General features: G+C 38.8%; 1 long non-coding RNA gene across 1 annotated transcript; it reads right to left on the reverse strand.

Annotated features, from left to right (window-relative positions):
- Positions 1-11,744: 11,744 nt before the first annotated feature.
- LOC126061073 (uncharacterized) lies at positions 11,745-17,497 on the reverse strand. The gene is made up of 4 exons (XR_007513690.1): positions 17,413-17,497; positions 17,249-17,300; positions 14,316-14,409; positions 11,745-12,755 (listed from the first exon to the last, which is right to left on the reverse strand). It is a non-coding gene; the product is annotated as an uncharacterized LOC126061073 (long non-coding RNA).
- Between the last annotated feature and the right edge of the window lie 8,409 nt (positions 17,498-25,906).

Here is a 25,906-nt window from a genome sequence, read left to right on the forward strand (position 1 = left end):
CCCCTATTTTATTTTGCTTCACTTTATTGCATTTTGCAGATATTGTGTTTTTTACAAATTAAGGATTTGTGGCAACCCCGTGTCGAGCAAGTCTCTTGGCACCATTTTTCCAACAGCATGTGCTCACTTCATGTCTCCGCATCACATTTTGGTAATTCTTGCAATATTTCACATTTTCCATTATTATTATATGTGTTATGCTGATCTGTGTTCTGTGGTCTTCGATGTTACTATTTGTAATTACTTTGGGGTGCCATGAACCACACCCATATAAGATGGCAAACTTAATTGATAAATGTTGTGTGTATTCTGGCTGCTCCACCGACTGGTCTTTCCCCATCTCTCTCCCTCTCCTCGGGCCTCTCTATTCCCTAAAAAAAAAAAAAATTCCCTAAGACACAGCAATATTGAAAGTAGGCCAATTGATAAACCTACAATGGCTTCTAAGCATTCCAGTCAAAGGCGCAAGTCTCTCACTGTAAATCAAAAGCTAGAAATGATTAAGCTTAGTGAGGGAGGCAAGTTGAAAGCCAAGACAGGCCAAAAGCTAGGCCTCTTGCACCCAACAGTTAGCCAAGTTATGAACGCAAAAAAAAAGTTCTTGAAGGAAATTAAAACTGCCACTCCAGTGAATATACGAATGATAAGAAAGTGAAATAGCCTTATTGCTGCTATGAAGAATGTTTTAGTGGTTTGGATAGATCAAACAAGCCACAACATATCCTTAAGCCAATGCCTGATCCAGAGCAAGGCCCTAGCAAGCTGCAGAAGAAAAGTTTGAAGCTAGCAGAGGTTGGTTCATGAGGTTTAAGGACAGAAGCCATCTCCATAACATAAAAGTGCAAGGTGAAACAGCTGAGTGCTGATGGAGAAGTTGCAGCAAGTTATCCAGAAGATCTAGTTAAGATAATTGATGAAGGTGGCTACACTAAACAACAGATTTTCAAAGTAGACGAAACAGCCTTATTTTGGAAGTATTATTATTTTCACATTAAGGTAAGCATTATTTCTTTTTCCTCATTGGACAGATGAGAAAACTTAGATTTACAAAAGTGAAAAAAAAAAAACTTGCCCAAGGCAGCATAGCCAGCACGTCATGGAGCTGGGATTTGAACTCACGCAGAAATCATGGTGGCGTAGTGGTTAAGAGTTTGGCTGCTAACCGAAAGGTTGGCAGCTGGAATCCATCAGGCACTCCTTGGAAACCCTTTGGGGCAGTTCTACTCTGACCTATAGGGTCGCTATGAGTTGGAATCGACTCAACAGCAGTGGGTTTTGTGTTGTACGGTTTTGAACCTAATGGTTTCAAATGGCTAATTTAAAACCAGAGCTCCTTCCTAGATTTATCTCCGTTTGTAATATGACGAAATAAAATGCTAAACTGCATAACTGTTGGAATGATACGTGAAATGGGTAGACTGGTCCTTGTACAGATGACTAGACCCACTCTCATAACCTCTCAAAGCTACCCCCATCTCTCCCCACTGTTCCCTAATGATGAAATACTTTTGGCCTTTCTGCCAGAATTCCGAGTGCTTCTCTTATAAACAACCAAGTAACAGGACACATTTATTGAGTACCGACTATATGTCAGCCACTCATCTAAGTGCTTTGGATGCATTAATTCATTCGATTCTCACAACCACTCTCTGAAATGGGTGCTATTACAATACCCTATTTTGCAGATGGCAAAATAGGCTCCAAAAATACTGTTCCCAACAGTTACACACAGCACCAGGGTTCAAAGTCAGGGATTCTGGCTCCAGAGTCTATGTTTTACTTCCTCCCATGGAATATTACTTTTAGAGTAAGGGCAGATATGGAAAAAACTGGCTCCTTTTCTAAAACATGAAATTTCGCTTCAAATATAGAGACCTCAATCCTGCTTTAATGCATTCCCATTCTCAGATTTTCTTCATCTCAGAACAGCATAACATATACATACTACGAAAAAAACACGGTAGCTTCATCTTGGAGACTGTAAGAATACTAAGATTGTGCTTAAGGGTTTTTGTTTTGTTTTGTTTTTGTTAATGTCTTTACTGTGGCAAACATATGTAATAAACAAATCATTTGCCTTTTCAACATTCTTGTGTACAATACTATGACATTGTTACGTTTATCATGTTGTTCAACGATTACCATTATTCATTTCCAAATTTTCCCATTGTGCTTGAGTTTTTAATTTAATTTTTTTTTAAGTTTATTGCCTGTATTAGTTTCTTAGGACTGCCATAACAAAGTACCACAAACTGGGTGGCTTAAAACAACAGAAATTTATTTTCTACAGTGTGGGGACCATAAGTCCAAAATCAAAGTGTTGGCAGGGTCGTGCTCTCTCTGAAGGCTCTAGGGGAGAATCTTCTTAGCTTCCAGTGATTGCCAACAACTCTTGGCGTTCCTTAGCTTCTGGTTGCATCACTCCAATCTCTGCCTCCATCATTACATAGCGTTCTCCTGTGTCTCTGTTTTCTCTTTTCATAAGGTTACCAGTCTTTGGATTTGAAGAGCCCTAGTGGTCCAGTGGTTAATCCACTATCTGCTCCAAGGGAGAAATGTGGCAGTCTGCTTCCATAAAGATTACAGCCTTGGAAATCCTATGGGGCAGTTCTATTTGGTCCTATAGGGTCACTATGAGCTGGAACCGACTCAACAGCAATGGGAACCTTTATAGAAGCAGATCACCAGACAGGTGTGGATTACCAAATAAGCAAGGTAAACACAGTTTATTTGTGCTTACTTACTAGGCACTGAGTTTTGGGTTACTAATCTGTACTGAACAATTTCACATTTTGTCCCCACATTAAAGATTCTACTTCTAGGTACGGCTCGCATCTGTCTCTCTCTCAACCTTACAGCACCTTCCTATAGAATCAAAGCCTCTTTTCAAATTTACAACCCCTAACAGAGCTGGATTACCCAGTAAGCAAGGTACAAACGATCTTACTTGGGCTCACTTACTCATTTGTGGTGAACAGTTTCATGTGTTTTTCACCACATCAAAGATGTGGTGAAATCCAGGTTAAATTGTTCACTACAGATGAGTAACTAAGCACAAGTAAGCCTGTCCATACCTTGTTTATTGGGTAATCCACCCCTGTCTCCAGGTCTTTCTCCCACAGAGCTGCTGGCTTTGTTTGCACCACTAACCTTTCGGTTAGCAGCCAAACGCTTAACTGTTCTGCTACCAGAGCTTCTTTAACTTCGGCTAACAGAAGTTAATTCAGCCAGTTAACAGCATTACAGTCATTCAATTTATATTTGTTTTAAGTCATTTTTCAGAAATGGGAAATGGTATTTTATACACTAATTTAAATTTCAGGGGATTCCACTCTATCTGGGCCCCTGTAACAAGAGACAGTAAGTAGAAAGAGATAGTAAAATGAAAAAGACACAGTGCCTGACCACAATAGTTCACAGCCTAGTGGTAGACAAATAACTAAACCAAAAAAAAAAAACCCATATAATTACCATACAATACGTTAGGTTCTAAAACAGAAGAATACACTGTAGAAGTCACCAACTCAACTTATGCTGTCCAAAAAATTGGTGACTTTTTAACATAGCAGACTTTTTATCTGAGTCATGCAGGGTAAGGTGGAAATGAAAAGGAAGGGCCTTCCAGTAGAAAGCATAGCACAGACCAAAGTCTGGAGGCATAAAAGGATATCACGTGTATAATTTTTTCTGCTAGAATGCAAATTGCTTAGGGAGACATGGTGGAAAATGACCCTGAAAAAGCCAGTTGGTGGGAGATTATGAAGGCTTTTACCTAATTCAGTAGTTAGACTCAAGGGCAATAGGGGACTGTAAAGGTTTTTAAGCAGGAGGCCATCCTGTTCATTCTCAAGTAATGATAACTGGTGAAGCAAGGAGATTGGGTTGCAGAAGGGAGAGCTCGACTATAGAGAGAACGACTGAAAGTGATTGTAAGAGTTCAGGCAAGCAATAAAATCGGTACTATTTCAGACCCATTTCACAGTTGTGAAAATCAAGGCACAGAGGGTTATGTAGCTTTTCCAATGCCGCACAGCTGGTAAATAGGGGAGCTAGGATTCAAACCTAGGAAGTCAGACTGTAACATCCCCTGTAGACATCCCTGCTCTGCAAGGCTTCCTGGCTGAATGTCACCGGTGAGACAGTGGAGAATCAAGGTAGATCTGGAGCCTTTAGCCTGTCCCATGGAGCAAAGAGTGCTCCCGTTATATACACATGATCACGGAGGAAAAGCAAGCCAGGTGAGCAGTCAAGGAGTTCAGGTTCAGACACGTGATCCAAGAGGTCTGTGAGAGCCAGGCCAAGGTGCCAGGGGGCTATTGAAAATGCCAAGAGAAATGTGGGCTGGAGAAAACTAATCCAGATCTGGAATAGCAGTGCTAAATAGAAACTGTTCCGTCCAAGACCCTCATGCTAAAAACGCAAAACCTGAGGCCAAGAGAGGCAGCTGAGAAGAGCAAGCTCTAGAGCCAGACCCAAGTTCAAATTCTGGGCTTAGACGTGTGATCTGGATGAGCTCCTTGACTTTTCAAGCCAGAGATTTTTTCATTAATAAAACAAAGACCACACTACTCTATCTATATTTAGCCACGTTGTTGTAAGGGTTAGAATTTATATGTATCTAAAGCAGAGGCCTGGTAGCGCAGTGGCTAAGAGCTGTGGCTATTAACCAATAGGTCAGCAATTCGAATCCACCAGCCTCTCTCTGGAAACCCTATGGGACAGTTCTACTCTGGCCTATGGGGTTGCTATAAGTCAGGATCAACTCGATGGCAATGGGTTTGGTTTTCTTTCTTTGTTTGTTTGTTTTAAGCATCTAGTACATTGCCTTACAAAAGTAAAGTGCTCAATATATGGTAATAATTGTTATTATCATTATTATTACTGTCATTTAAGGGATTTGTGAAAAGTAAGACTAGACCATAGGCAATGCTCTGGGCTTCCAGCCCAATTACTGTCTTGGTAATTTTCCCATAAAATTCTCTTAACAACATGGAATTGTCACTAATTTTTCAACGCAAGAAATTCATTTTGAATAACATGATTAGCCTTGTTTTGTCAGTTCTCTATTAGCCAAAAGAATAACCTAGAAAAATTACGTATACACATATATATGATGTAATATAAAATATTGATTGAAAACAAAGTAAGTGCAGCGTTATTCTAGTCTTGATGACTAAGACACATATGTAGCTGGCTCATTGCATCTAAAGCAGGGTCAGAGCAGGGGAGTGAGAGAAGATACTTTCTCAGCCATGGTTGCTCAGGATTTTCCATTCCAACATCTGTGTGCACGATGGGCACATCTCCCAAGAAGGATGGTCTTTCAAGAGTCACAAAGAATTATGAGATGAAAAAATTCAAGGAAATACTTGGAATCCAGTAGAAGCCTTGAAGACTGAAGGATATGTAACCATTTATTTATCGCTTTGTCATTCCCAACTCCTTCAGAACATATTTTTCTTTGGATTTAACATGGTAACTAACAACACAATCATTTAGTCCAAGACCTTGGGATTGAAAAATTACAGTTGAGAAGAATTTCTGGTAAAATGACTCTGGTTCACATCACACACACACACACATACAGGTCAGAACACAAGTATGCTTAAGAAGAAAAAAGGACATTCGAAATAAATGAAATTTATTGTTTAATTTGATTGCCTTTAAGATAATATGCTTGGTAGGGATGTGACTATAAGCAATGTGGAAAAAAAAAAAGAAGAGGAAGCAGTGCCAGCCTCATCCATTAGAAACACAGAGAGACGTTACAAGACAAAATTATTTTTTTTCCTTCCCCAGTAAGGATTCTTGGCTCTTTTTAATTCTTTTCACCCCCAAGCATGCCTGTAGTGCCTCAGACTCTGCTGGTTCTCGTTCTTTCCATGCCCCACCCCCACCCCTGCTTATCTGAATATATAAGCCTGCCCTTTGCTCAGATTTATGGGTCGGGCCAGGGCTGTGTGTATTTACAGTCTTCTGACCTGAAGACCCCGGGCTGAAGGAGAAGAGGAGGAAACCGGGACCCATTCCATAAACAGAGACAGATATGAGGGGGAGGTAGAAGGCTTTGCTAGCACTTAACATTTTTAACTATTTGGCCAAGCTTAAGAATTAGTGATTAGATTAGAGTAAAGGAAAAACAAGAGACGTGGGTGCAGACTTGGCAGCGGGGGAAGCACACTATATATTTTTGCTCCAGTCTAGTGGTTTGGAGGTTCTGGGTTTGGGGGTGGGGTGGGGTTAAATTTAATGTGAAGGTCGGAAGAAAATTGTTAAGTCAGTTACAGAGGGAGCTATAAAATGCTTTGGAAAGACAGAGGGTCTGCGACCATGAGGATATAAACAATATTTAATAAGTCAGAAAATCCAACTACTAGTTGAGCTCCTTGTGTGAAGCAAGATTACTTGTATTTTTAAAAAATGTCATTGATGATAGAAGAAAAATCTCCTGCTCCATGCTGAAATGAGACCACATTGCCATCGATTACCAAAACCCAACCAATTTTGAATTAAAATATTTTTCTCAGGTCCTGATGCCCCTCTTGAAAGCAATTCCATTTTCCAACAAGACTGTTTCTGTGCAAACCAGTGGGTGTATTTGTGAGGCCCATGCACTTGTTCAAATGGGAATTAAAAAGCGATTGGATCTTGAATGGTATCTGACACCCAAAAACGGAACCAATTTCCCTAGGGCCATATCTTTGGGCAAAATGTGGAAACACAGCTTCTGTCTGGGGCCATCCTCAAATAATCCACTTGCTGGAAAAATGTGAGTTCATGAGGAAAAACCCTGACCTGCTGATAGACTAAATCAGAAATAACCCAACATCCTAAGTAAAGCCCATAATATTCCTTAGAGAACTGAGAAGCGTAAGTAACTGGGGCAACATAGTAAGTGAATTGTCCCTTGCAGTAAAGCAAAGGGCTGTGACATACGATTTAAGCCGTGATTTGAGAACTTGTGAAACATCAAGTTACTTCTTTTTGTTCATTTTAATATATAGCAATTATGATTCCAGGACATTACCTGTTAAATCATCTGCTGTAATGATGATACCGTTTGATTGGAACTTTCTATTTTAACTACGAATATGTTCCGGGTAATGAAGAGAATTATTACAGCCCATTCTGAATGAACTTGTACGGACTTGGTTTAAATTATCACTAATAATTCCAGTGTGCTTAACTCTGTGTGGCACTTTATAGACGTTAACTTGTTAATTATTATTATTCTTAGTACATTGTTATGAAAATCAGTAGTCTGGAAATCAAAGTAAAATCAGTTCTACAACTGAACTTTGAAAAAATTCAGAATACAAAAATTCAGACAAATGTATTTTCTTTTCCATTCCATTTGCCATTTTATCAGGGGCAGATTATCCCAGAAGCAAGGTAAGCATGGGCTTACTTGTGCTTACTTACTAATCTGCAGTGAACAATTTCACATGGGTTTCACTGTTTCAAACCTTGTGAAATTGTTCACTGCAGATTAGTAAGTAAGCACAAGTAAGCCCATGCTTACCTTGCTTACTGAGTTATCCACCAATGTCAGGGATTATAAATTTGAAAAGAGGCTTTGATTCTGTAGGAATGTGCTGTGGGGTTGGGAGACAGACAGATGCCAGCCATGCTTAGAAGCAGAATCTTTGATGTGGTGAAAGAATGTAAAATTGTTCTCTACAGATGATCTGGTAAGCAAGGTAGGCACTGTGCTTACCTTGCTGAATGGATAATCCACTCCTGCATTTTATGCTTAAAATTAAACATCACATTCAGGGAAGTAGAGCTAACAAAGGCATTTGATTAATCCATGAGTGCGAGCTGACTCTACAAAATAGTCAAGCTTTGGCCCAAAAAAAAAAAAAAAAAGGAATGGAAAAGAGAGACCCTGACAAGATTGCATTTCTAAAGTCAAAGGAAATATACAATATTCTAGAAAACTAATCCGTGTACTGTTCTCATATTGAACTTTGCTTTACTCTAGGACTATGACACCTCTGCTCGGTAAATAATGCATGCTCAAAACAGATGCAACTGTGTGTGGAGTCTTCAGGGGGATTTCTGGTCTCTCACCTCGCAGCTACAACGCTATCCTGTGTCATATCTGTGGAGATCCATTTGCTGGTGAAATCGTTTTTTTCCTCTAATATGGTGTGGATCATAGCGACAGTGGGTTCCGATGTAACCATTTCAGAGCAGAGGCCTAGCTCAGTATGCCAGAAAAGAAAAAAAAAAAAGCACCACAAAGAACATTGAGATGAATGGCTCTATTTTATGAGCCATAAAAGTTTTATTCATCTTGACACTGAAACAGGTTTAGGCAGTGAATTGACACGCCTTAAATAAATAAGTGGAATTAATTCCCTGGCCCTTGAAACAATAGAAGCATGCATGTAGCAGGGAGAAATGCCTCATTGTTTCCTGTGGCTGCCTGATATTGATATTATTTGTGTTTTTCTGTGCTGCTTCCTCAGGGGCCTGGTTGATCCACTTCAGATTCATACCCTGTTTTATTAGAGGTTGAAAAATGTTCAAGACCTGGTTGTACCGCAGCTCCCACCGACAGCTAAGGAACCAGTTTGGCGTCTGGTTTGTCTGTTGTTTTACTGCTGACCTTCAAATCAACTTTAACCCCTGACCTCTGGAGGCATCTATCATGACAAGAGGCTGTTTAACACAAATGGTGCCCATTTATAGGGGAAGAGACTCCGAAGATTTCCTTTTTATGAAGAATTTGGTTTGTCACCCCTCTTTTCTCTGTCACCACAGGTGAAATCCCTCTTAGCAGCTGGCTTATGAAATAATGTGAGGAGAGGCCGTAATGAGCAGAAAGCACCCTTAGCTGGAGATAAATATATGCAAATGAGATGCACAAACAAAGGAGCCTGGACAGAGAAATATCTGCAATTCCAGCAAAACGCTGCCTGCCTCTGGAAGATGAACAGCTTTGATAAAATTGTAACAAAAAGCACCTTTTTATCCTCCAGCGTGTTTTACATCGCAATAGACCATTGTCATTGCAAGCCAGTGGAGCATGCAGAGGTTTTCTGCTCTGTTTCAGAAAACTGTTTAAACATTTGTTTTAAGGCATTCATGAAATATAATCAATGGACTGCTTCTGTGTTGTTGTTGTTGTTGTTGTGACTCCCCCCCCACCCCACCGAGTGTTTCAGATGTTACTTTAGTTATTTCACCTGTTGGTCTTTTCATGGTTTAATGTTGCTCTCTCTGCGTCCTATTTTCCCTTTTAGTGACTGTTCCTGCCACTGGCTACATTTTCTTTTTTAATTTCTGTGGAAAGAGGTTCCAAGTTAATAACTAGTAAGAATCAGCTTGGAGGAAGGGTCTGAACTATCACAGAGCAGCACCCAAACAACTAGTTTTAATGATGGCAATCAAGTGTGCAGAGCTAATTCAAAGACAGGCATGTAGCCTGCTGATTTTAATAAGCTTTAAAAAAGCAATCTCTAACTTTTAAAAGTCTCTTTTTAATTTTATCGTCCCGGGTTCATACGATGCCAAAACAAACAAAACCATTAAAATATGTTTTCAATATGTAGCCACAGTGTTATTTGATGGTGTTTTAAATAAGCATTGTGTTAGTAAAATATTGATTTGATGAGCCTTAAAAATGGAAAGGCTGAAATCACTAACCTATTTTTTTTTGGCGGGGGGGCACTTTTCTCTAAAAATGAACTAAGCCCCTGCCCCAAGATCTTACCAGAGGGAGGCTGGACCCAGAACACAAATTCCTGCATTTATTCCTCCATTGTAGCATACGTATCCTGTTTAGGTGAATAATCAACGCAGCTAAATGAGGGAAGGAACACTCTCCTCTTCACATATGTCAAAATCCTATCGCTCTAAAAGCTCAGTAATATTTGCCTCTTTCATTTATAATCCAATCCTGGCCTTCTTCAGTAGAGATGTACAAAGATCTTTCCTTTTACCTAAATTATTTCTCGGTAGCCAGGATTGGAGAGGAGACATTTCTTTTGAGTCCTGTGTAGCTTTCAAATTTTATGTGCATTTCATCAGGCAAATGTCAAATTTGCTAACAACAAGAAAATCTCCTCATTTTTAATCATGCCACTCATGTTGCATGGGGCAGGGGGAGTGGGGACCAGCCAGGGCTAGAGGCGGGAACGTGAAAGCATTGAGCCTTCTGACCAAAGAGAAGAAGGAGTAAACAAACAAACAAACAAAAACTTATTTGGATTTCAAAATGACACGCAGTCTGTTATTTCAATGTCTGTATCAGTACGTCATGAAATTCAGGATTTCAGGAGTTAATAGAAACTTGGTTATCTTAGGGATGCTTTTTCCAGGCCAGGTTTGAAGCAGCATAATGATGTTTCGCTTCTGTTGTTTGGAAAGGGCAAACAGCATCTTAGGCACAGAACAATGAAATTACAGCTGAGATTTAGGTTAGCAAAAGCCGTCTTCTCTAGGTTTTATGATTCATTATTTCCCATTAAATACAGTATTAGAAGTGTACACTAGATAGCTCATGGTTGCTGCTCTCAGAGCACATTATCTCTATTACACAGGTCTGGGGAGCAGAATTAGAAAACTTTGGGGGAATGAGCAATATGTGTTTGCTGATAGAAGTACCATATGGCTCATCTTCTTCAATTGCTTTCATTGCGACTCTGATGCTGGAGAAATTAAAGTTTTATTTGATGTGGCACAGCTTAATGAACTGTCTTCTGTTAGGAAAATTGAATATGTTTCCTGTTATTTGAGCACAGAGCCTCCATGGTTTGGCTGATGAGGGATGCATTATGTATTGTTTATTTAGTATTTTGAAAACAAAAGCAAGATATTGAAGGTAAAATTGATTACTGCTGGATTGCATTATATAATCAAGTTTTCTCCCGTGAAATTTCCCTTTACAATCCTTCTGTGATGTTTTAATATGAGATGGTTCCAGGGTTGTGTTTTTCAAAGGTACCCAGGACTTGGGTTTATCAAGATACCTTTATTTGTAAACAAGCCACACGAAACCCTAAACCCAGTATTGTTTTTTTATAAAGTTCAGAGAATGATGTTTGGGGAGAAAGAAAATACATCAGTGTGCATGAGTCTAAGTGCAAAACTTCCAGTGAACGCCTAATCCGTTTGGAGAGAATGTAGTAGTTGATTAGTTGAAAGGGGAACGTTATTGTCTTTTGTTTGAAATAGACCACTTCGGAACACGCTGGGGTGGGGCCCTAAAAGAGGGGAGAGATATTTCATACTCGGGAAATACACACCTCAAAATATCGACTTTGAGATTTTTGAGTTAGTCGTCGGTGAATGAAAAGTTGGCTTCCACCTGCGAATTTAAAAAAAAAGGGAAGTATGCATTCTGTGAATCTAGATGCTTTTTTATTGAAAAGATAGGATTTATATATATATATATATATAACCAGAAATACAGATGGAAAAAAGTGGGGTGTCAGCTCATATAAATGTTCTCCACTCCCTGAAGATCTGCCAACCGACACATTTAACATTTTGTTTACTTTTCCCCTTTTTGTTCCAGACCTGATCGTTTTCAAGATCTTTTAATCACTGCTTTTCTTTCTTTCATTTTTCAGTGAACAGTCTCCCTCACATGTGCTGATGGCTCAGGCCACTGACCTGCAGCAACTAGGATAAAAAATAGCCGAAGTGATTCAACATGTTCTGAAATATACAGTCCTGCTCCACCACCACCCCCTACCCCCCGTCAAAAAAAAAAAAAAAAAAAAGTCATTTGTCTTCTGCGTCCTGTGATGTTTTGAGGATTCCGGCAAATATGGCAGGCAAACAAACTTCTCTCACAACCTAAATACTGTCTGTTCAAGAGAGGCTTCCAATGTTTATAGCCCATAAGTTAAGGGGGGGAAAAATCTGGTATTTAACCAAGAATCGTGCTCTTGAAAATGTCTTTGAACAAAGTGTTTAAGCCAAACTTTGGGCACAGATATCTTCAATTCCTCCTTGGTCCTCGGATTTTTCCCCCCCATGAGGAATTTTCTTGTTCCATCATTCTGCTCCTTTTCCTGAAATTAACAGATTGATTTTTTAAAAATTACAGGCTGGCCAGTGACCTAGTCGTGCCAACTTCCTTTAGAAAGAGTTGAGAAGAAAACATCCCATTTTTATGAACCCCCTCTCCTGACAGGGGCCTGGGAGGAGGAACACCAGTATGCATTGTTACCAGCGTGGTGTAATTTGACTGTTGACAAAGTATCCCTGGCAGTGAGAATGAGCACAGTTAGAAGTGTGGTGGGTTGTAATCAAGAAGATGCTTAGCTGTGCAACGCTGCGTCTTGAGCAGATTTGAATCAACGTTGCCTTAAGGGGACACACACACATACCAAAAGGGGAAAAAAAAATCCATTAATTTTTAGAGGGAAAATTAGAGTGGCACTGGATGAAGTGAAATTTGACATGCGTTAATTGCTCCACAGCTCTCCTAATTAGAGATTTTCAAATTCTTTTACCGCTGTCACACCGTGATGGCACATTGTCTGGCCAGACAAATACTAAAATTGCAAATTGGTTTGATCAGGAAGTTTTACATGGGGAGATGGGGCTGCAGCCTCTCTTCCATTTCCCAAAGGCGGACAGTCGAGATCAGAAGGGGACTCTCAGCTCTGCCTTCACCGTTGATAAAAATGGGCTGATTCAGACAGTCTCTCACCAGACTTAACGTCAAGGAAGCAGGTGCTGATGTGATTGTCTCAAACAGATGGAAGTGTTCTTTTGATACGTCTCTGCTTCAGCTGAAATATTTCAGGTGAAAAAAAAAAAAAAAGCCAGGGAAATGCTACATTATATACACATCCTCATATGTCTACTTCTTGTCTTCAGAAATCCGAGAGAGGCAGGTTTTGAAAGGTTATTTCACATATTCCCCAGGTCTGAACTCTACAGTTCTAGCACTCCTGGTTCCCCTACTAATCTTAAAGTAATTATACAGCTGTTTGGCCCCTAGGATGGCATCAAATATGACACCATAATAATTTTGGTTTCCTTTTTTCCAACCCCTCTGGTCTAGCCCTTGAACCCCTCTTAAGCCATTAACATATTGAATTTTTTTTTTTCAATTTCCCATTTTCTTCCAATAACAATATTAAGGCCCGGGTGAAAGCTTAATTGGAGCTAAATTACTTGTTACCTGCTGATATTTATTGATATGGCATTGAATTATAAAGCTTTGCTATTGTTATGCCTTGGGCGAATTGTTTATGACACCAGGGGTAGGAGTAATTGTTATTGTTGAAATTACCTGTCAGCTACCCGTAGCAGTGGCCCTTGTCCCACTGACAAATAGTGACAAGGCAGAGGTATCCTCCATGCGTCCCCCTGATGGCTTCTCCTCTGATAATAAGAAGGCAAGGCCTCTGATAATTTGCCTGTCACTGTTGAGTGCAGCTCAGAGAGAGTTGGCCAAATTGTTGTCATTCACTTTGACAAAGACAGCAAAATGCTCCCGAGCAGGAGGAGGATTATCAAAATAAATGAAATCGCTTACACCCCCTTTGTTTGTTTGGCTCAAGAATTGCCTGGCTTTGTATGAGGCTGTAAAATCAGGGTCCAGTTCTTATAGATAAATCTCTGTTCACTCTAAAAAGGTCCCAGGCAAGGAAAGGCACTTGAAAAGGCTGGCTGCTTTGCAATTTGCATTGGTTAGTAAGCAATTACATTTAAATATAAAGAGAAAGTCAGCAAAACTGTACCGAGAAGTCGAAACATGTGATTGGATTAAAAAAAAAAAAAAGTTTTTTTTTTTTTTTTTGGATAGACTAGTTTAAAACACAGGTAATGATTGCACTTTTTCTCCTGCCTTCCTTCTATGCCTCTTATTCTTCTCCTACCCCTGCAGGCGTTCAACTTCAAGAAACATTAAAAAATGCACCAATTCCCTGTTTTAATCAAATTTTCCTTAAAAAGTTTAGAAATCTGCAGCTCTGACTCTTCGAGCTTTAAACAATTGTATGGATAAATTTAGGATTATTATATCCAATGGCTGGTTTCTTTCTATAAATTACCTTTTATTTATAAAATACCTGCATGTGTAAAGAGAGAAAGGAAATGTATTTCCAGGTACGAAGCATCAATTATCACAGGCTTATGGAGGAAGCAAAACGGCCCAGTTATTGCCAGAGTTCAAATATAAACATTTGCATTTTAAACCCCTTGGTTGCAGTCTGTGAACCTGTTATAGTGTGCGTTGGGGGCGGGCGGCCAGGGGACAGACATCAAGGAGTGTCCACAGCTGAAAGAAATGAACTTTAAACTAATCAAACCTTCTCTCTTGTAAAAACCCAAATCCTTCTCACCTCTCCATAAAAGGCATCATTTCATCCTAGGAAAATTCTTATTTTGAAGGTGCCTGGGAGGATATTCCTCATAGATCTTCTTGACAAATGCTGGCTGTTTTAAAGAAGTTGGAGAGAAAAGAAAAAAATAACGAGGGTAAATATAAAATATTGGCTCCTTATAGGATTTTTTTTTTTTTATAGGATAGTAATCAGCTGTTTATTGGTCTCTACCAGACAAGTAATGACCAACCACAGTGTTAAGTGCCAGCAACGTTGCCCTGGGCCCTTCCCGCCTAACGCCAGCCATTATCTGATTAGAGAACCTCAAAGAAGTCACTATTGCATAATTTTACGGTCTTAACAGCGCAGGTTGGCTGGCAGGAAAACTACCTAGGAGGGTTGATAAAGCCACAGTGAAACACTATTTTATTTACTCCACTTACACCTTACTCTGTGGAAGAGTAACTCAGATGCTGGTGGCTGCAGAAGAAACCTAAAATTGGTTCAAATAGGGATCGTGTGGGAGGTGCGGGAACCGGAAGTGGGGGGAGAGAGACAGGAAAAGTAAAATTATCTATCACTTAAGCATTTCATGGGCTGCACAGTGTGAAGTAATTACTAACATTGTAATGGGCATCTTGATCTCTTCTTAGGTGTTGAAGCAGGTGAGTAAATTTTTAGCCGTGCTGAAATCACAAATACAATAACAAGCTGATAGGGAAAAATGTGTATTCTCCTAAAGGCTACCACGCCATGGTTAACTATGTTGAATGTCCCTGATTAACAAGTGGAAGGCAGTGACATAATTAAGAGGTTATCTGTAGTCATAAAAATGCTCAAATCTGTCCCGGAATGTGATCCTTTTAACAGATCCTTTTTAAGAATGTAAGCAGGTCCTTGCTTTCTCTGTCGAGACACACGTTAGTGATCCCAGGAGGGAAAATAAACATACGTTTTTAAATGAAGATATTTAAAATGGACCACATATTTCAGCGTGTTGCTGTAACTTGCTTCTTTTTTATGTTCCTCCTATAAAACCTAAATTAAGCCTCTTAGGAATGGTTTTGCGGCAGGTTTCGTCTAAAAACACAATAGATTTTAAATGGTTCCAGAACTTGAGTGCGCGTTAATATTTAATCGTTAATATGCATTCCCCCACCCCCGCCAAAAACAAAAAACAAAAAACTGTCCTCCTGAAAGGATACGCTTTCTTTAAGGTTTAACTTCATTTGAAATGTAAACTTTTAACAAATAGTAATTGCTTCTGTAGTTCTATCGATGAAGTGACTGGCAGCAAATCATTCCCCCCCACCACCACCCCGCCCTTCTCCGGTAACATTTTGAAACACCCATCAGTGTCAAAGGAAGCTGCGCACGTCTCGTCTGCTGCTCTAAATAAGGCTCGGCAATGTTAAGAAAAATGTCAGAAAAAGCTCAGTGGATTAAAGTTAACATTTCTGCACCATGTCAGCGAGAATGGCAGGGCAGACTGGTCTGCATAATTCTGCAAGTTTTTTTTTTTTTTTTTTTTGTAAAATGCTTACTCTATAAACAGAATGAAATTTTATTTGGAAAGATTTAAGGTTGCATCTGTTAACATACAACGTTCAGTTGTTTTTTTCCAAATCTTGTTATTCTTTAATACGCCTTCAGTATTTTTTTTTTAATTAGAACGATAATACACTCTTCTTTTTGTAGAATGTTCTTCACCCATATGCAGCTCTAAAATATACTTCAGGTTCTTTGACCCATATTTCTTTTTTTCCCCCCTAAAATTCCTGGGGTATTCATTCAGTGAAAGCAGCAAAAACGCTGGGCTCTTAGACATGCAAATTCATTGAACTAATCAGTTCCTCTTCCCCTGAAATAAAATACGTACATAGCTTTAGAGATTTTTCAGAACAGTGAATTTACTCTGACTCTCCCCCCCCCCAAAAAAAAACAAAAATCTATAAGGCATTTATATTTCATTGGTTTTTAAAAATAAATTACTGGTTGGAGGTTTTTAGTTTGGTTTTGTTCTTTTTTTTCCTGAAGAGTATTCAATAATTGCAAAATAGTATAATGGCCTTAAAATATCCCATTGTATCATAAGTATTTAATTAAAATTTACCAGCTAAAACAGCAAGTATCTTACAATTGAGTACTAGACACCAACAGAAATAGCTAGATTCGTTTTTCAGAAACAGTCCATTTCAGCTGCTTTTAAAGATGAACTTTTTTTAAATGAGTGAAAAAATGAATTTCGACAAATTTGTCTCTTAACCTTTAAAGATTTCCTGCCCATTTCTGTATGTCCTTTATTACATTAATTTTTTATTTAAATTACACCATTAACTGGATATGAATTTATCAAGAATACATGTATTGATTTATAAAACAGTACCATTAATTATTATAATAGCTAGATGTAGCTGATATTACAAAGCCATTTAAAGGTTTTTAATATAACTTGGACATACACAGATAGATAGGCATTATGGACAAGACTACAATTTAAACTGGCTACCAGCAGTTAATGAAATCCTTGATTTATATTCTAGTTTAGAGATTGATTATATTGTTGCTTTGTAAAACTATTTATATTATGCCATTTTTCAAAGGATGTCTCAATAAAAAAGCTAACTAAAATATTCACTCAATTCCCAAAGCAGATTTTGTTTTCTATATTTTAAATGCTAGTGAAAATAATTGATTGTATGTGTTCCGAGCTTTGTCATTTCCATTCCAGAGGTGGCTTTCCTAACCGGAGCCTAGTTTGCATATGCACGCTTTCACTCACTCTTGATCCTTGCAGAAACGAACACCTTCTCTTTATTTCATCACCCCACCCCAACAAACCCATGGATGTTTCACAAAACCTACACATCAGGATGCAGAAGCCTTTTTGGCATCTTTTATGTTATGCTTTTTTTTTTTTTTTCTTAAGGCTGTGGAAAACTGGGACTTACCCCAAAGCCGCAAAGCAGGCAATCACGAAGACCATTTGGGTCAGAATGCAATCTGAAGAGAAAAAAAGAAAAATGAGGAAGAACATAAGTAACAGTAACACTTTCAAATGACTTTTCAAATGGTAATTAGCCAACAAATAGATGGAAAGTTAAATTCTTTTCACATTGTACTTGGACCGGGTCTCCTAGTCTCTTTATTTATATCACTCCTCCTTGCCTGGCAACATATGTTACCGATTTATTATAGTATTTTTACTGTTAGCAGACAAATCTAAAGGCTAGCTGAGAAGGCTAGCTTCATCTGATGACTTTAACAACAACTGCAGGGCATCCTTGGGGGTGAGCCAATAGGCTCTTTTGAAGCCATAATACTATTAACCATTTTCATGCTGAAATATTTCTTATAGCTAAAAGTTGGGTCTGTCTTTTTTTGTAGGCAGTCAGGATTTTACATACACAAAAGTCAAATATAAGTGGTTTGTTTTGTAAATATTTCAATAGCCCCCTAAGCACTTTCTTCCATGTGTATTAAATTCTCTAAAAGCCATATGTGAATGCATAGGCTTCTTTAGTCCCCTCTTCACTTACAGGGCACTGAATCTGTGGACCACGTTTAGGAGTAAACAGCTATCAAGCATCAAGTTAAGTTGTCGCTTCACCCTCCCCCATGCCATTAATTCTCTGCTCTGCTATTAAAACAAACAAATATCCTTTAGAATTTCAATGATCCTGTTTCTCTGAGGTACGTACAGCCCAGAAAAGTAAAGTTCAGGAGAGTTTCTTTTTGTCTAAGAATCCGAAATTACTTTCCAAATTAGACATGTCACAAATTAAGGCTGTTTTAATGGATATGCAGTACTAGCCAAAGGTTTATGCCTCTTAATATGTCCATGTGGAAGTATCTGCTTTAGAACTGTATTTGTTGATTAAACATATTCATTTTAAAGTTGCCAAACAACAGACTTCCATATTTGGATCATTTGTTTTTTAATTCAGGCCAAATCATCTAGCTTTGTAACATTTAAAAACGTTGTAAGTTATCTCTTTCTCCACCTAGCCATCCACGTGGAATTCACCTACAGTTCCAGGTACTTCTACAGAATTCCTTCTGCACATACCTGGTTTGAAAATTTAGAAACTGAATCCCAAATATTGGAAACTGTCATTTCTTGTCTAATGGGATCAACGTGACATTTAAAATGTAAAGTAACTGTGATATTAGAATGCAACCAATAAAAAACAAATATTCATAGCAGCTTTTGGGGTCTGACCATCAAAAAAGTGAAATCTGAGGACCTGGAAAGCACTCTGGACTCCTGGAATTCTGAAGGCATGAAGATATATTGTTTTTCCAAACCTACCTAGCACAGAAGACCCTGTCTACAAATCATAACAATGCCACAGTTCTCCAACGTATTTAAGCATACACAATCATACCTCGTTTTAAGATATCTGCATACAAAATTTGACTCAAGAACAGGTAGTGAAATAACTACCATCCGTCTAGCCATCCATCTGGTTCTAATCCTCATTTTAAAGTTCTCGGGTCTTCATCATTTATAATCCAATATACCTTCCACAACTGTAGTTTAGAATTAATGACAATGGTCCCATCCACCCCACCAAAATAACAAGAATAAGTAAATTATATGCATACATAGAGAGAGAGAGATTTAGATAGATATACCATTTCTTTCTAGTCTAATTTAGGTTTATATTTAAACAGGATCATTGTTTATATCTGTTATTAGACATTTATCACATTAATTCCTTCTTTGGCCCCAGAAGTCATCTTATAAGGAGTCCTGGTGGCCCAGTAGTCAAAGTGCTCGGCCGCTAACCTAAAAGTTGGTGGTTTGAACCTACAAGCAGCTCCACAGGAGAAAGATGTGGCAGTCTACTTCGTAAAATTTACAACCTTGGAAACCCTATGGGGCAGTTCTACTCTATCCTACAGGGTACTTCTAAGTGGGAATCGACTCAATAGCGGTGGGACTTTTTTTGTGTGTGCGTGTGTCTTATGGTGACGTATGGGTAATTTTAGATCAGAAGTAATTATGATCAAAAGGATTTCAGCTTCAGCGAATGTGGCCAACTTTGTGAAGGCATACATGCATAATAATTCTGAAAACAATCACACACAGTGTTATGAATACCCAATTAGCTCAGCTCTAGTCCTGCCATTCCATGAATGAACCAGTCCTAAAGGCACCAATTAGGACAAGGCCATTTTAAAATATTAATCTTCTTAGAAAAATTAATGGAGACAATAATATTGGAAGCTCTAGAGTTTCCTTCTTCAAAAAAGTGTTTTTTGAGCCAAAATTGTGAATCTCCAGCAGAGTTTTATCCCATACTCAGAAGCCTGCCAACTGTGAGCATGAGGCTCCAAGCTCTTCTAGAAAAGGTCCTTGACTCAGAGAAGCCAGCTGGCAGTGCCTGTGATAGACACGATGCCCCAAAACGGCCCCGCTCTACTTCCCACTTACTCTGCCTCTGGCCCCCCAACCCACCACATTCTCTCTCTCTCCTGCAGGTGTCTTTTTAAGGTCTGAGTCTAAAGATACAGGTTCTACTGGCTTCTTGGCTCCTGCCTGTCATTATCATTCTTTAATATATTTAAATGGTCCCTTCTAGGGACCACTCAGAGCCTAAACTGGAATCCCCACTCCCCTAGTCGTTCCTTCACCTCCACCCCCACCCCTACAGGCCACCCCCCTGCTTTCTGTTTTGTCCATCACCTTAGTTTCTTTCCCCCTGTTTTTGACCTGCACTTTTTCTGGATCAGACACAGGCAGGTTGCAAGGTAATGAGAACCAGATGGACATAGTGCAGAAATTGCCCGAATGGGTATGAGAATGTGGGGAGCTGTCAGGCATGGAGAGAAGCTGGAATTTTTCAGCAATAAAATGGGATTTATCGCCACTCTACCACAGTCATTGTCGACAACCGTTTACCTTGACAGAAACCCCATTCCAATAGGCCACGCCGATGCAGATTCTTTTTTCCCAAAGAGTGATGATTGGTATTTGTTCTAAGGCTCAAATGGCCTGCACTAAAGGTGAAGCATTAGGCCAAAGTCCTGTATTCCCTACTGAGGCAAATGAACCTGCTAAAATAAGTTCCTTCCACAATGGCTGTGTAATTGAAACCAGAAAGTGAGAGAATTTGATAAATGGCTTGACCCTGAAGGAATGTTAAGGTCATAAATTTTCATTGCATTTTTTTCTGCTTTTTTTTTTTTATTTTATATATTGATTATATTTAGTATTTGCCTCAAAATTCAACAAGCTCACAGATCATCAGTTGTGGCCCCCGGGGAAAGCACAGTAAATCATAAAAGAAGCAGGCAAGGGACATTCTCCCCTCCATCCAACAAGGGCTGCCAACTCCTTGGTGTTCCAAGGACAGTCATGGAGGTGTCTCGCATCGCAGAAATATTCCAACTTAGCATGTAATTTGTCCGGCATGGACAAAGTCAAATCTACAGGAAAGATTTTTCTCAGAAGGGTGCTGCTATCCTCCTATCATTTAAGAATAATGAACTGTTAAAAGGCTGGCAATCCATTTGCAGCAATCATGCCCACATACCTATTCCTCCTACAGCCTAAGAATAAAAACAATTGTATTTTAGCTGAAACCAGGCGATCCTCGTCTTTTAGGTAATTGAAAGTGTGCTGGTGTGCGTGTGAGCACACGAGTGCTTGTAGTCTGAATGCTAGTTTTGGCAAGACTGCTCTGAAACTCTTCAAAGTTTTTTTCTTAATCTGGATTATTTTCATATGGAAATAAAACATAGGCTACCAAAGTAGTCCGAGCCACACAGTGCATGATGTAAAATGGGCTAAAATACTAAATCATCATACAGGAGCTAGCTATAAAGTTGGACTTGCTTTTCTGAAAAGCGAATGAACTAAGTTTGCCAGCATTTTAATTGAGCTGTATTCTCTACCAATTGCTTGTAGCGATATGTTATGTAGCCGTGTATTCTCTCACCCTGAAGCAGGGAGGTTAAAAATCTTCTTGTTATCCAAAGCTTCTTATCCTCAAAAATGTAAAAGAACAACCTATCTCCTTTGTATTTGTGTGTTCAGCTTGTTAAAAAAAAATATTTTTTTTTCCAGCGCGTTATGAACCGTTAAATAAAATCAGAGGTATTTGACTACAAAATGGTACACTTTCCAGTTCAACATTTTTAGAATTTAGAAGATGGAAAATGGGATACAGGGTGAAATTTCTGATTGACCGTCGGCACCATCTCTCTCATTTAGGGAAGACTCATGCTGATTTGTTTTCAATAATTAATCGGCAGTTTAGAAGTTGAAAACCATGTCACCTTTAGGATGTGTAGCACCAAAGAAGCACGTGAGTCGTTCAAGTTTTTCCCCAAACCATTTGAATTGTAGAAGAAAAAAATAATTCTTGTTGCATTCCATTAGGCATTATCAGCAGGGGTAAGACTGACTAATTTCCATTTCTGTATCCCACCTCCTTAATTTCAGAAATCATTAATGACCAATGTACAGTAAGACTATTTCTATCTCAAAAAAAGTGTTTTTTGAGTAAGGGAGTGGGAAGAGGGAAAAAGTCCCTAGAAGAAATAAATCCCAAATCCTTATTATCCCAAAAGACAAAAGTCACTAAGAATGAGTGAGTGATAGAAAGGAGGAAGTAGTGAATTGTAGCCTGTTAAAAGTCTTGGAATCCGCCATCGAAGTGCAGGGCAAGTGCATGGTTTTTTTTTTCAAATGTTGTTACCTGTATGTGTAGACATATTCTAACAATAATTCACAACAACACACCTTCATTTTGCAGAGGGAAGATCATGACATACCTATGATCTACCTTTAATCTAGGTGGCTTTTGCAGTGTTGAAAATGTGGCGTCTTTCCTGCGGCACTTAAAATTTTTTGTCGCCAGACTGTTTCAAACAAGCAAAAAATAAATATATGTATATATGTATATATAACAAGTATAAATAAAATATGAACAGAAAATGGCTTCAATCACTAATATTTTTGCAAACTAATGTTCAGCTGATGCAACTCCATTTTATTTTGCATCACATTAGTGTCATAATGGTAATGACTAGCCTTTATTCACTAACAGTTTGAGTCAGCACTTTAGGACATTTTCAAATTAGGTCATACCGCACATTTGTGGCTGCTACAAAGGTTGATTAAGAGCGCTGCACAGTTTTAAAGTGATGTTGTGTGAGTTGAATTAAGTTCTCTCTGATAGTTACGGGAAATGTGAGCCACCAGAACTAAGCAGAAATAACGTATGGGCTATAGGGGGAGAATATATTTCCACAGAGTGCTTGAAGTAACACTCATTTACAATTTAACAAAGTCTTCTGTCTGTTATGGAAAAATTGTATCATGGGGCCTGGAAACAAGCAATGAATTACAATAAGGACACTGGAGACATGGTCCCCAGTTTTGTTGCACGGAAAGTCAGTTTCTGCCTTTATGTCCCTTTTGATCTTCTCCATAAAGACTACCCTCCTCCCCCCTTCCTGGAGACTGTCTACTGCTTTTCTGAAGTTGAAATGATCCTGTGTCACAACCAAACCATTTACCCATAATGTAACAATTCTGAGGCAAGGCTAAATTGCTATGCAAGCTAAACCTGGAAAAAAAAAAATACACGCACACACGCACACATGGTCTATTTAAAGTAGGATTTGTCAGGTCAAATCCACATCTCATCTAAATTTTGAAGCAAGAGGATTTTCTTTAATTCACCCAGCTTTTCAAATGAGTTGTAAAAATAGCTCCTTAAAAGCAGGCTATCTTTTAATTGGAGAACTAAGGAGAATAAAAATAAAAGCTGACACCACTATTCATTGGCCTGCTCAGAAAGGCAAAAAAAAAGCTGTTATTATTACTATTAACATTTGATTCATATTATATTGTTGTCTTCATAGAATTAAGGCACCATAGAAGACTTTACATATATGTGTGTGTACGTGTGTATGTATGTGTGTGTGTGTGCGTGAATACACACATAAACACACACGTAAACACAAATACATACATGCATTTTTTTAAATTGTGCAAGTGACTTTAAATGTCAAGGAGCCTGGAGAGAAACATCAGCGTTGTATGGGACTGAACTGAAAGAAAAGCTTTTTAACCTGGCAGCTTCTTTCCCAAGGATGAGAAAGGAGCTCTGTGTACTTTCTCTTGCACGTCCGCCTTGTTTTCTTTGTACTAGCATCCCAAAACTTACATTTCTAATGTGAGCTAATCACTTTTTATTTCATTTTTTTGAAGCTTTTTTTTTTTTTTTCAAGTTCCCAAACAGCTCTTTCCGCCCCCAAGATACATTATATATTCCTGGACTCTGCGTCTCCCACAGGCCCACCCGTGACAGCCCTCTGCACCCCTCAGGCCAGTTCCCTCCAGTTTCTTATCAGGTCCATCTAAGTTTTCACAGAAGTTTGGCCTGACCTGGCTTTCTCAGATAAGAATGAACACCAAAGTAAGAGGAAATCAAAACCAAATCAAACCCGGTGCCATAAAGTTCATTCTGACTCAGAGCTACCGTTCTGCTAAAAAAATAAAGGGGTGTAGTTTGCTTTTTTTTTTTTAATAAATGCACCAAATTAGGAACATGAAGTTGTAAAACTCATAATTATTCTCAATGTTTCTACGTACGTTTATACTCCAGACTCCTTAAGATATTCACAAGAATGAAAGGAAAATGGCCTTCAAATCTTGGAAGGAATATAAACAAGAACTCTTTTGAAGGAGAGAAAGAAAGAGAAAAAGAAAAGAGGTTGGGGAAGAGGGAGGGAAAAAGGAAGGAAGGAAAAGGAAAAGAAGGAAAGGGAAAGGAAATGAGACGAAAGAGGAAGGAAGATTGAGGCCAGCTCTTTCACGCTGTCCCAAAAAACACCTCCTCATGAGTCATCCATCCCAATTTATTGATTTCTGTCCCTCAGCTGTGAAAGACCACATTCTAGATATATGAAATTGCTGTCTTTTGCTTTCTGCCTTTTGCCTGCTTCAACATTGCTGCCATTGGTTTCTAGTGACTATACATAATCAATGTATTTAATGAGCTACAATTTGAATTTGGATATCCCAAAATTCCTCTTGTTGTTGCTAAACTACAGAAGTTTCTCTGCCCAGACTGGCTATTTATCACAAAAACGATGGTCATGAGTATCTTCAAATGCAATGTCCTGTGGCCCAGGTAAAAAGACAAATATCCCTGGATACACACCTGCAGAAATGGGGCACTATGTCTCAAGCACATACATTTTCATTTTGAACACATCCCTGGTGTTTTTGATCACTTAATTTACATTTTCAAAAGGTCACTGGTAGTGCTAGCTGGAATGGGTTGTGTATTTTATTTATTTTGAAGTGGGCTAGTTTGCCCAGCCAGGGAGGTGCCACTTTCCAGCCACTGTAAAGACTTACCTGAATCAGCCATAACATCACCATGAATAGGTAAAAGTATTTTTGCTATTCTGTTAGGCAGTGAAGGGAATACTTGAGCTTCTGCAACAGTTTAATTTAGTGCATGAGAGTAGCACCGAGTGAGCTGTTTATTAATCGTAGATTTTTTACTATTATTTTGCAGAATGGATACAGCAACAGTATGGAGGTGCACCATGACTTTTCGTGATCTGGCATGCGGTGATTAAATAAGGTTAGTCCTCATTTTATATGCTAATAGGATATTTATAATCTCTACAGCATATCCAATTTAACGATTTTATTCTCTGTTGTTCAGAAAATATTCTTATTAGTGAAAGAGAATATCCTTACATTTGCCACAGATGTTAGTTTAATTGGGCTTGAGTGCATTGTGTATAATTAGTCCACTTCTCTAATATTTCATCTATAATTACACAATGAACAATGTGCTTAAATTTCATAAAATTGGTGGGTTCAAAAGAAAGACTTCAAAAAAAAAAAAGAGAGAGCACTCTATTACCAGGCTCTTCCAAGCCCTCATAAGATCCTGATGAAAATAAGTCTCAGGCCAGTGTGATCACCCAGAGTGTTGAATGGAAGCAGAAAGCAAAAGATATGTTCCCCTCCAGACCCACTCTTTCCACCCAGTGGAAATGTTAATGGCAGAACTGTTTGGACCAGACCTAGCTGTCATTGGAGAAGCAGGATGAGAGTCTCCCCATGCTGTATTCCCAAGGTCCCTGCAAATGTCAGCCTTCACAATGGTATTTTGAATGGCAAAGCTGTTTGGATTTGGGGTTTTGGGGTTTCCCCCCTCCCCAGCATGCAGAGCTCTTTCTTTCAGACAAACTCAATCCAGACAGAAACAGCCTACAAAGTTTTATCATGGGAACCAACTTTTAAATTTTGTTAGGAAATGTGACCAAGTAGAGAAAGTGGGGGAGGTGGGGAAACCAACTTACGATTTTAGGAACTCCTCCACTGAGGTACATTTGTGAGATCTCTGAGTGTGTTTGTATGTGCGCTTGTGTGTGTGTGTTTGCATATTCCCCATTCTAGTTCAAATGAGGCTATTTTAACACTAACAAGCTAATTAGAGGTGATCTGCAGAATTTAAGTAAAGAAACATGGATTATGGGGTTTTAGGAGAATTTTTAAGGGCCATGGGAAGGTCTCCATTTTCAGTGCTATCTGGTTTAGGGGAATTAGCCAAAGCCAACAACAT

Source organism: Elephas maximus, chromosome 17 (assembly GCF_024166365.1).
Source record: "Elephas maximus indicus isolate mEleMax1 chromosome 17, mEleMax1 primary haplotype, whole genome shotgun sequence".
NCBI classification, from domain to species: domain Eukaryota; kingdom Metazoa; phylum Chordata; class Mammalia; order Proboscidea; family Elephantidae; genus Elephas; species Elephas maximus.